The sequence below is a fragment of the Papio anubis genome, chromosome 12 (genome assembly GCF_008728515.1).
Source record: "Papio anubis isolate 15944 chromosome 12, Panubis1.0, whole genome shotgun sequence".
Lineage (NCBI taxonomy): Eukaryota > Metazoa > Chordata > Mammalia > Primates > Cercopithecidae > Papio > Papio anubis.
In genome coordinates this window covers 106,215,376-106,228,438 of record NC_044987.1, presented here as the reverse complement: position 1 = coordinate 106,228,438, position 13,063 = coordinate 106,215,376, and the positions used below count along the sequence as shown (strand labels likewise).

At 45.2% G+C, this 13,063-nt stretch overlaps 1 long non-coding RNA gene across 1 annotated transcript in view; it reads right to left on the bottom strand.

Moving 5' to 3' along the window:
- Positions 1–13,063, bottom strand: part of LOC101026498 — a 47,696-nt gene that overhangs the window by 34,471 nt on the left and 162 nt on the right. The gene's annotated exons all lie outside the window — the stretch shown is intronic.

Below are 13,063 nucleotides of genomic sequence, written 5' to 3'. Positions count from 1 at the left end.
GTGGTGCATGCCTGTAATCCCAGCACTTTGGGAGTTCGAGGTGGCTGGATCACGAGGTCAAGAGATCGAGATCATCCTGGCCAACATGGTGAAACCCCATCTCTACTAAAAATACAAAAACCAGCAGGCCCCGGGCGCAGTAGCTCACGCCTGTAGTCCCAGCACTTTGGGAGGCCGAGGCGGGCTGATCATGAGGTCAGGAGATCAGACCATCCTGGCTAACATGGTGAAAACCTGTCTCTACTAAAAATACAAAAAATTAGCCAGGCGTGCTGGTGGCTGAGGCAGGAGGATGGCATGAACCCGGGAGGTAGAGCTTGCAGTGAGCCAAGATGACACCACTGAACTCCAGCCTGGGCGACAGAGCAAGACTCCATCTCAAACAAACAACAACAACAACAACAAAAACTAGCTGGGCATGATGGCATGCACCTGTAGTCCCAGCTACTCAGGAGGCTAAGGCAGGAGAATCGTTTGAACCTGGGAGGCGGAGGTTGCAATGGACTGAGATTGTGCCACTGCACTCCAGCCTGGTGATACAGCGAAACTCCATCTAAAAAAAGAAAGAGGGAGAGAGAGGGAAAGAGAGAAAGAAAGAGAGAGAGAAAGAGAAAGAAAGAGAGAAAGAAAGGCCAAGTTGGGAAGATGGCTTGTGCCTGGAAGATTGAGGTTGTAGTGAGCCATGATAGCACCACTGCACTCTAGCCTGGGTGACAGAGGGAGACCCTGTCTCAACAAAAAGAAAACAAACAAACAAACAAAAACCTGCCAGTGAGAGGTGAAGCCGGCTGGGCTTCTGGGTAGGGTGGGGACTTGGAAAACTTTTCCGTCTAGCTAAAGGATTGTAAACGCACCAAACAGTGTGCTGTGTCTAGCTAAAGGTTTGTAAACGCACCCATCAGCACTCTGTAAAAACGCACCAATCAGCACTCTGTGTCTAGCTAAAGCTTGGCAAATGCATCAATCAGCACTCTGTGTCTAGGTAAGGGATTGTAAACGCATCTATCAGCACTCTGTAAAAACACACCAATCAGCACTCTGTGTCTAGCTAAAGGTTTGTAAATGCACCAATCAGCACTCTGTAAAATGGACCAATCAGCAGGACGTGGGTAGGGCCAAATAAGGGAATAAAAGCTGGCCACCTGAACCAGCAGCAGCAAACTGCTTGGGTCCCCATCCACATTGTGGAAGCTTTGTTCTTTTGCTCTTGACAATAAATCTTGCTGCTGCTCACTCTTTGGGTCCACACTACCTTTATGAGCTGTAACACTCACTGCGAAGCTCTGTGTCTTCAGTCCTGAAGTCAGTGAGACCACAAACCCACCAGAAGGAAGAAACTCCAGATACATCTGAACATTGGAAGGAAAAAACTCCGGGCCCCACCATCTTTAAGAACTGTAACACTCACCGCGAGGGTCTGCGGCTTCATTCTTGAAGTCAGCAAGACCAAGAACCCACCGGAAGGAACCAATTCTGGACACATTTTGGTGACCATGAAGAGACTATCACCTATTGCCAAGCAGTGAGTTCCATCAGACCCCTTTCGTTTGCTATTCTGTCCTGTTTTTCCTTAGAATTCGGGGACTAAATACCAGGCACCTGTCGGCCGGTTAAAAGCGACTAGCGGTGACCACTGAACTAAAGACATGGGTGTCAGACTTTCTGGGAAAGGGCTCTCTAACAACCCCTGACTCTTCGGAGTTGGGAGCATTGGTTTGCCTGGAAGCAGCTTCTGCTTTTCCTGCACTTCAGGGCTGAGCCGAGGGTCAACAGAGAGGAAAGCCATTCAGCTCTGGGGTCCTGACAACAAGTTGGTTGACCCTGTGGCCATGAGCAGAACTCTCAAAGTCATGTTGCCCAAGCGAGACTCACCCATCTATCCTATCTATCCTGACCCCTTGCCTCCTGGGTCCTAATGCCTGTCAGACAAACCATCCCGCCTCTCTTCTCAGAGGCTAGTCCCACCTCTAAAAACCACTCCCTGTCTCTGGTGCTTTTCTAGTTTCTCCTATAAGAATGATTTCTAGTATAAACTTCAGGACCCTTTTCCCTTCTTTAGGCACCCAGGCTCACCAATCAGAAAGACATAATTTTTGCCCAAAGCCCCATTGGCAGCGGGGGACTATCCAGAATTTTAGGATCCCTCCTCAGACTAGCAGGCCTAATAAAAGCTATTCCTAAAACTGGGATATGGGAAGCCTCAGAAATGATATCCTTCCTATTCAAGTGAGGACGAAAGGCATCACTCTTCCAACTCTGGAGATCCCTCCCCTCCCTCAGGGTATGGCCCTCCACTTCATTTTTGGGGCATAACATCTTTATAGGACACAAGTGAAGTCCCAATACTAACAAGAGAATGCGTAGGACTCTAACAGGTTTTCAAGAATGTGTCGATAAGGGCCACTAGATCCGATTTTTCTCAGTCCTTTTTGTGGTCTAGGAGGACAGGCAAGGGTGCAGGTTTTTGAGAATGCATCAGTAAGGGCCACTAAATCCGACCTTCCTCAGTCCTCCTTGTGGTCTAGGAGAAAAACTGGTGTTTCTGCTGCTGTGTCGGTGAGCACAACTATTCCGATCAGCAGGGTCCAGGGACCGTTGCAGGTTCTTGGGCAAGAGGTGTTTCTGCTGCTGCATCGGTGAGCGCAACTATTCCAATCAGCAGGGTCCAGGGACCATTGCGGGTTCTTGGGCAGGGGCAGAAACAAACCAAAACCATGAGTGGTTTTGTCTTTCAGATAGGAAGCACACAGGCATCAAGAGGCTCACCCTTGAAATGCATCCTAAGCCATTGGTACCAATTTGACAAACCCTGAAAAAGAGGCAGCTCGTTTTTTTTCTGCACTACAGCTTTGCCCTAATATTCTCTCTCTGATGGGGAAAAATAGCCACCTGAGGGAAGGGTAAATTACAATACTATCATGCAGCTTGACGTTTTCTGTAACAGGGAAGGCAAATGGAGTGAAATACCTTATGTCCAAGCTTTCTTTTCATTGAAGGAGAAAACACAACTATGCAAAGCTTGCAATTTACGACCCACAGGAGGACCTCTCAGCTTACCCCCATATCCTAGCCTCCCTATATCTCCCCTTCCTATTAATGGTAAGTCTCCTCTAATCTCCTCAGCCCAGAAGGAAATAAGCAAAGAGATCTCCAAAGGACCACAAAACCCCCTGGGCTATTGGTTATGTCCCCTTCAAGCTGTAGGGGGAGAGGAATTTGGCCCAACCCAGGTACATGTCCCTTTCTCCTTCTGATTTAAAGCAGATCAAGGCAGACCTGGGGAAATTTTCAGATGATCCTGATAGGTACATAGACGTCCTACAGGGTCTAGGGCAAACCTTCGATCTCACTTGGAGAGATGTCATGCTATCCTTAGATCAAATCCTGGCCTTTGATGAAAAGAATGAGGCTTTAGCTGCAGCCCAAGAGTTTGGAGATACCTCGTATTTTAGTCAAGTAAATGATAGAATGACAACTGAAGAAAGGGACAAATTCCCCACCGGTCAGCAAGCCATCCCCAGTATGGATCCCTACTGGGACCTCAATTCAGATCATGGATCTGGAGTCATAAACATTTGTCGACTTGTGTTCTAGAAGGACTAAGAATTAGGAAAAAGCCCATGAATTATTCAATTATGTCTACCATAACTCAGGGAAAGGAAGAAAATCCTTCTGCCTTCCTCAAGTGGCTACAGGAGGCCTTAAGAAAATATACTCCCCTGTCACCTGACACACTAGATGGTAAATTGATCCTAAAAGATACGTTTATTACCCAATCAGCCACAGATATCAGGAGAAAGCTCCAAAAGCGAGCCCTGGGCCCTGAACAAGATCTGGAGGCGTTATTAAACCTGGCAACCTCGGTGTTCTATAATAGAGACCAAGAGGAACAGGCCCAAAAGGAAAAACAAGATTAGAGAAAGGCCGCAGCCTTAGTCATGGCCCTCAGACAAACAAACCGTGGTGGTTCAGACAGGACAGAAAATGGAGCAGGCCAATCACCTGGTAGGGCTTGTTTTCAGTGTGGTTTACAAGGACAATTTAGAAAAGATTGTCCAACGAGAAACAAGCCGCCCCCTTGTCCACATCTGCTATGCTGAGGCAATCGCTGGAAGGCGCGCTGCCCCAGAGTGCAACGGTTCTCTTGGCCAGAAGCCCCCAACCAGATGATCCAACAACAGGACTGAGAGTGCCTGGGGCAAGCACCAGCTCATGTCATCACCCTCACTGAGCCCCAGGTACGCTTAACCACTGGGGGCCAGGAAATTGACTTCCCCCTGGACACTGGCGTGGCCTTCTTAGTGTTAATCTCCAGTTCCGGATGACTGTCCTCAAGGTCTGCTACCATCCAAGGAATCCTGGGACAGCCGGTAACCAGGTATTTCTCCCACCTCCTCAGTTGTAATTGGGAGACTTTGCTCTTTTCACATGCCTTTCTTGTTATGCCTGAAAGTCCCACACCCTTATTAGGGAGGGATATATTAGCCAAAGCTGGAGCTATTAGCTACATGAATATGGGGAACAAGTTACCCATTTGTTGTCCCCTACTTGAGGAGGGAATCAACCCTGAAGTCTGGACATTGGGAGGACAATTTGGAAGGGCAAAAAATGCCTGCCCAGTCCAAATCAGGCTAAAAGATCCCACCACTTTTCCTTATCAAAGGCAATATCCCTTAAGGCCTGAAGCTCATAAAGGATTACAGGATAGTGTTAAACATTTAAAAACTCAAGGCTTAGTAAGGAAATGCAGCAGTCCCTGCAACACCCCAATTCTAGGAGTACAAAAACCAAACGCTCAGTGGAGACTAGTGCAAGATCTTGACAGAACTAGTGGCACTTACCCAAGCCTTAGAATTTGGAAAGGGAAAAAGAATAAATGTGTATACAGATAGCAAGTATGCTTACCTAATCCTATATGCCCATGCTGCAATATGGAAAGAAAGTGAGTCCCTAATCTCTGGGAGAACCCCCATTAAATACCACAAGGAAATTATGGAGTTATTGCACGCAAAAACTCAAGGAGGTGCCAGTCTTACACTGCCAAAGCCATCAGAAAGGTGAAGGAGAAAAGGCCGAAGGAAACTCTCAGGCAGATGCTGAGGCCAAAATTGCTGCCAGGCAGAACCTTCCATTAGAAATGCCTACAGAAAGACTCTTGGTATGCAACAAACCACTCCAAGAGATTAAGCCCCAGTATTCCCCAGCTGAAACAGAATGGGAACTTTCATGGGGGCATAGTTTTCTTGCCTCAGGGTGGTTAATGACAGAAGAAGGAAAGGTACTTACACCTGAAGCAAGCCAGTGGAAAATACTTAAAACCCTGCATCAAACTTTTCATATGGGTATTGAAAACACTCATTAAATGGTCAAGTCCCTATCTACAGGGCCAAATCTCCTCTGGACCATCCGACAGGTAGTCAAAGTCTGTGAGGTGCGCCAAAGGAATAATCCCTTGGTCCATCATAAGGCCCCTTTGGGGAAATAAAGAATAGGTCACTATCCTGGAGAGGACTGGCAGTTAGACTTCACCCATATGCCTAAGTCAAAGGGATTTCAATACTTGTTGGTCTGTGTTGATACCTTTACAAATTGGATAGAAGTTTTCCCCTGCAAGAGAAGGCTCAGGAAGTGATTAAAGTCCTAATTCATAAAATAATTACTAGATTTTGGCTTCCCCAGAGCTTACAGAGTGACAATTGTCTGGCTTTTAAAGCCACAATAACTCAGGGAATTTCCAGGGCGCTAGGAATACAATATTACTTTCACTGTGCCCGAAGGCCACAATCCTCAGGGAAGGTCGAGAAGGCAAATGAAACACTCAAGAGGCACTTAAGGAAACTAACACAAGAAACTCATCTCCCCTGGCCTACTCTTTTGCCCATGGCCTTGTTGAGAACCTGAAATTCTCCTCACAAAATGGGGCTCACTCCATATGAAATGCTGTATGGATGACCTTTTCTCACAAATGACCTCCTACTTGATCAGGAAATGGCCAACTTGGTCAAACATATAACTTCTTTGGCAAAATATCAACAAAATCTTAAAAGCCTACCTGAAGGCTGTCACAGAGAAAAGGGAACAGAGTTGTTTCAACCAGAAGATCTAGTGTTGGTCAAATCTCTCCCCTCTACCTCCCCATGTATGGACTCTTTGTGGGAATTACTGTACTTGGTAATCCTCTATCCCCACTGCAGTTAAAGTGGCAGGAGTGGAATCTTGGATTCACCACACCCAAGTTAAATTTTGGACACCCCCTGAGGAACCTGCAGGACCGTCAGCTCAGGAGTCCCAAGATCAGGCAGACCAGCCTCGATACACCTGCAAACCATTGGAGGACTTGCATCTCCTATTTCAGAAGGAAACATTCCAGACTAAAAAGGCTCCTACCACTGATCCTGAAGAAAAACCCATCCTCCTTAAAAAAGATCAGTGAAAACCTACATAATCTTTATCTTTAACACCTCTCCTTGCCCCTTCAATGGAATCCTTTTACTATTTCATCTTATTATTAAGCAGCATACTAACCATACTCTTTGCAATAGGACTATATACTGTAGCTCCTGTCAGGACAAAAATCCTAGTCACATCAACCTTCTTTCTATCTCCCTTCCTTCTGACAGCAATTTACTCCTACCTTTAACTCAGACTGGATAAGATGATCTCGTCTTCCAGCGCACACTCTTTACCTTCCTCTTTACTCTTTGCCTATCTATTCCTCCTGCTTCCTTGGATACCTCATACAATCACCCCTCTCCTTCCACTAGCTCCTAATGACCTCTACAAGACTCTCAACTTAACCCACTCTCTGTTCAAGCAGTCCAACCCTTCCCTGACAAATGACTGTTGGCTTTGTATCTCTCTATCAACTTCTGCTTACCTTGCCACTCCCATTCCCGCAAAAAATACTGGGTCCTTACCAACTTAACCTACCACCCTCGTTATGAAGGAAAAGATCCTTTCCGACTTCTAAATCTGCAATCATTAGCTGACTTCCCCATCTCTGATAGGACCAAGAATACCGTAACAGGACGTGCAATCCAACTTTTGCATTCTTACATTTCCAACCTCACCTAATACATAAGCAACGAAAAGCCCACACACAGCCCTGTAACTATGAATACCATCTTAACTTTTCAAGCCCCTTTATGCATCCAACACAATCTGTTATCAGGCCTGCCCCTGGGGCACCTACTACCCATCAGTGTAATTACACCCTACAACTTCAAGCCCCAACTGATCATGGTAACTTCCGAGTCACCCAAACAGCTCCATTCAGATGTCTTGTCCACTTCTCAGGGCCCCAAAAAATCATCACCTCCTCCCTGCTTAACAAACAGTCCAGGTTTTGTAATGGCAAACATACTCCCTGCATGACCATCCACCCCTGGACTCCCTGCAGCAGCGTCCCCATCACTAGTGAAAGCTTCTCATCCCCTCTTTTAATCACTCTCTCAAATGGTTCCTAGTAGATACAAAATGGTTTTATCTTCCAATGGGAAAATAGAACACAGGGAGCCACTCAGTTTGCTCCCAACACCCCTTTCCAGCTGCTCACCGGAGCTACCTTGGCAAGTACTCTGGGAGTATGGGAAAATGAAAACAACAAACTCACTCACCTTTTTGACATACACAACCAGTTCTGTCTACCCAGCCAAGGTATATTCTTCTTATGTGGAACGTCGACCTGTATCTGCCTCCCCACTAACTGGACAGGCACCTGCACCTTAGTCTTTCTAAGTCCCAACATTGACATTGCCCCAGGAAATCAGACCCTATCAGTACCCCTCAAAGCTCAAGTCCATCAGTGCAGAGCCACACAAGTAATACCCCTACTTATAGGGTTAGGAATGGCTACTGCTACAGGAACCAGAATAGCCAGTTTATCTATTCATTATCCTACTGCCACATACTCTCAAAGGATTTCTCAGATAGTTTGCAAGAAATAACGAAATCTATCCTTACTCTATAATCCCAAATAGACTCTTTGGCAGCAGTGAATCTCCAAAACCTCTGAGGCCTAGACCTCCTCACTGCTGAGAAAGAAGGACTCTGCACCTCTTAGGGGAAGAGTGTTGTTTTCACACTAACCAGTCAGGAATAGTACGAGATGCCACCCAGCATTTACAGGAAAAGGCTTCTGAAATCAGACAATGCCTTTCAAACTCATACCAACCTCTGGAGTTGGGCGACATGGCTTCTCCCCTTTCTAGGTCCTGTGACAGCCATCTTGCTATTACTTGCCTTAGGGCCCTGTATTTTTAACCTCCTTGACAAATTTGTTTCCTCTAGAATCAAGGCCATCAAGCTACAGATGGTCTTACAAACAGAACCCCAAATGAGCTCAACTAACAACGTCTATGGAGGACCCCTGGACCAACCTGCTGACCCTTTCACTGGCCTAAAGAGTTCCCCTCTGGAGGACACTACAACTGCAGGGCCCCTTCTTTGCTCCTATCCAGCAGGAAGAAGCTAGAGTGGTCATTGCCCAATTCCCAACAGCAGTTGGGGTGTCCTGTTTAGAGGGGGGATTGAGAGGTGAAGCTGGCTGGGCTTCTGGGTTGGGTGGGGACTTGGAGAACTTTTCTGTCTAGCTAAAGAATTGTAAACTCACCAATCAGCACTCTGTGTCTAGCTAAAGGTTTGTAAATGCACCAATCAGCACTCTGTAAAAACGCACCAATCAGTGCTCTGTGTCTAGCTAAAGGTTTGTAAACACACCAATCAGCACTCTGTGTCTAGCTAAAGGATTGTAAACACACCAATCAGCACTCTGTGAAAATGCACCAATCAGTGCTCTGTGTCTAGCTAAGGGTTTGTAAATGTACCAATCAGCACTCTGTAAAAACACACCAATCAGCACTCTGTGTCTAGCTAAAGGTTTGTAAATGTACCAATCAGCACTCTGTAAAAACGGACCAATCAGCACTCTGTAAAATGGACCAATCAGCACTCTGTAAAATGGACCAATCAGTAGGATGTGGGTGGGGCCAAAATAGGGGAATAAAAGCTGGCCACCTGAGCCAGCAGCAGCAAACTGCTTGGGTCCCCTTCCACACTGTGGAAGCTTTGTTCTTTCACTCTTGACAATAAATCTTGCTGCTGCTCACTTTTTGGGTCCACACTATGTTTATGAGCTATAACACTCACTGCAAAGCTCTGTGGCTTCACTTCTGAAGTCAGTGAGACCACAAACCCACCAGAAGGAAGAAACTCCAGACATATCTGAACATGTGAAGGAACAAACTCCAGACACATCATCTTTAAGAACTGTAACACTCACTGTGAGGGTCTGCGGCTTCATTCTTGAAGTCAGCGAGACCAAGGACCCAACAGAAGGAACCAATTCTGGACACACCAGGACTCAAACTCATCTGAGTTAAGAAACATGGTACTAGTTAGTTGACGTCTGTCTATTTTCTCATTTGTAAAGTGAAGATGAGAATAGTATGTTCTAACCCATAGAGTTTTTGAGAATTGATTCACATGAAGTGCTCAGAACTCTGCCATCACTTAATATATGCTGGTTATTATTGGGATGACTCTATATGGGTTATTATTGGAATGGGATATCATTACCATTAGCATCGTCATCGATGTTGTCATCATTATCGTCATTAGGACCAATCAAAACCCATTAGCGTAAGTGACCAGCTAGAAATAGACAAAAATAGGAAACAATTTAAAGCAAACCCCAGGACTGTTACAGAGGAAAAACGAGACCAAGAAGCATTCACAAGCCTGACGAACGTGGCTAAGTAATAGACTGCATCAGGAAGAGCGGTGTTGAATGAAACTGCCCGGCAACTTAGACAAGGGTGAGGGTTTTTTTCTGTTTGTTTGGTGGTTGTTTTTGTTTTTGTTTTTTGAGACAGAGTCTCACTCTGTCACCCAGACTGGAGTGCAGTGGCACCACCTCGGCTCACTGCAATCTCTGTCTCCCAGGTTCAAGCGATTCTCCTGCTTCAGCCTCCCGAGTAGCTGGGATTACAGGCGTCTGCCACCACGCCCAGTTAATTTTTGTATTTTTAGTAGAGACAGGGTTTTGCCATGTTGACCAGGCTGGTTTCAAACTCCTGACCTCAAATGATCCTCCCGCCTTGGCCTCGCAAAGTGCTGGGATTACAGGTGTGAGCCACCGCACCTGGCCGTCAAGGGTCAGTTTTAAAGGAGTTTGTATGAATAGCTATATTTTAGAACATAGAAACACAAGCTGAGTTTTTTTTCTCTTCTTAAATTTGTTTTTAAAAATGGATACATAAAATATATTATGTGTATATATTGGCATACTTATTGTAATGAATTAAAACATTAAGCCAAAGCAAAGGTCCCCCAAGCAAACACAGCTTTATTTCCTGCCCCAGATTGCTTTTTCTATGTTTAAACATGTATGTATCACTACATCAAATACTTAACTTGAAGGATGTGATCAAAATACGGCTTTATTGGCTGGGCACAGTGGCTCATGCCTGTAATCCTAGCACTTTGGGAGGCCGAGGCAGGCGGATCGCTTGAGTTCGGGAGTTTGAGACCAGCCTGGGCAACATGGCAAAACCCTGTCTCTACTAAAACTACAAATATTAGCCAGGTGTGGTGGCATGCGCCTGCAGTCTCAACTACTTGGGAGGCTGAGGTGGGAGGATGGTTTGAGCTCAGGAGGTTGAGGTTGAAGTGAGCCGAGATCACACCACTGCATTCCTGCCTGGGCCACAGAGCCAGACTATGTCTAAAAATATACATACATATATTATATATTAAACTATAATATATAAAAACATATGAGAATAATAAAGCTATATATAGCTATATATGTCTATATATAAAAATACACACACACATATATATATAGCTTTCTTATTGTCTTCCACCACCTCTTTAAAATTTATTCAGGTGGTGTCTTAGTCCATTCATGCTACTATAACAAAATACCTTAGAAAGGATAATCTATAAACAACAGAAATTTATTGCCTCAGTTGTGGAAGTTGGGAAGTCCAAGATCAAGGCACCAGCAGGATCTGGTGTCTGATGAAGGCCTGTTCTTTATGGATTGTGCCTTCTGTGTGTCCTCACAGGGTGATAGAAGGGGCAAACATGCTCTCTCAAGCCTCTTGTATAAGGGCACTAATCTCATTAGTGGGAGCAGAGCCTTCAGGACATAATCATCTGTCAAAGCCCCCACCTTTTAATAGTATCATTTTGGGGGGTGGGTTTCAACATATGAATTTGAGGGGACACAATCATTCAGACATAGCAGGTAGGGTCATCTCATTCCAGCCCTAGAGAGAAATTCTGGCAGAACCAGCCTTTTCTGCTTCAGAAATTAAAACATCCATTTCAACATGTGAATCCAAACTTAATTTCCAACCAGATCTTGTTCTCTTCTCCAGCTGATGTTGCTCCCCATCTTGCCTTTCTTCTCTATATCCTCCACTCAGTCTGGTGGGCAGCTTCTGACCCCTCCTGCGCAAATGCACTGAGAGGGGAACATGAGAAGAAAGGAAGAGTAGAACCTCGCAAAGGTCTGGACGGTGCAGTACCACAGGCTCTCTCTGGTCTGATAGAGACCAGGTCTGTCCTGTGGCCACTCCAAGGGTCTTTAGAGGCCACTCCCAATGGTGACCCCGTGAGGTGTTGATGTGCTGCTCGCAGTCACCACTCTCTTTCTGCCGCCATTGACTCTTGCTGTGTGGGCGTTCTTACTCTCAGGCAGAAGGACTCAAAATGAATCCAGAATCTCTTTCTCTTTTATAGGGCTCATCTCTGCTATAAGGGAATCACTCCCATCCCCTCGCTCCAGCAAAATCTGGGAACACAGTAGATCCCAACATGGCCACCTCCACTCTGCAGCCACGGGTAACCTGAGCTTATCAGGCATGTCCAGTCCTTTGTGTCTCTCAACCACCTGGGACCATATTTCAGGCTCCTCAAAATGGCCCCACGCTTGAGGGAAGGGGATAGAAATTGCCCTCAATGTACTCACAAGAACATCTTTCTCTAAAACATAAAAATAAAAAAATCTTATCACCAATTGCTCTCATTTCATTCCCTAATTCTTTTTCTGTTTCTCCATGAAAGTCCAAATTGTAATTTTTTTAACATTGAATTTTACACTTGATTTCTTATTTTTAGACAGGGGTCTTGTTATGTTGCCCAGGCTGGACTTGAACTCCTGGGCCCAAGTGATTCTCCTCACTTAGCTTCCCACATAGCTGGGACTGTTGGCTATCACACTCAGCTCTAATCCTTTTTAGGGTTTGAAATTTATCCTCAATCTAACTGAGAAGTACAAGAGCCAGTGAGTTCTTTTGTAATCATTTCCTGTGTATATTCTGTACAAGTGGATCTGGCTTTGAAATTTACAGTGTATTAGAGTTTGATGTTTCAATCTTGAAATTTTAACATCCTTTAACATCCTTTTACACATACACACATAACTTTGTTTTGTATGCTTTGTATGTTTTACCTAATGGGATCATCTTATACCTGCTTTTTAACTTTTTTTTCTTTTTCTGAGATAGAGTTTTGCTCTGTGGCCCAGGCTGGAGTGCAGTGGCATGATCTGGGCTCACTGCAACCTCTGCCTCCTAGGTTCAAATAATTCTCCTGCCTCAGTCTCCCAAGTAGCTGGGACTACAGGTGCGTGCCACCAGGCCTGGCTAATTTTTGTATTTTTAGTAGACACCAGGTTTCACCATGTTGGCCAGGCTGATCTTGAACTCTTGACCTCAAGTGATCCACCCACCTCAGCCTTCCAAAGTGCTGGGATTACAGGTGTGAACCACAGCGCCCAACTATATATAGACATGATAATTATATAATATATATATAAAATTTCATCTAAACTTGTATCTTAGAAATTCTTATCAGTAAGCGTACGTGATTTCATTTATTTATTACTCTCTTGGATACTATACATAATCAGGTGGCCCCAATTCTTTACATTGGCAGCAAAGATAAGCAAATTCTTCCAGCAGGCCGAATTTGACCCCACACTTGATTAGCGTGGTGGACACAGAGGGTTTTTAAATGGCATAGGAATGCTTTTTGCTTCCCACCGGACCCACTA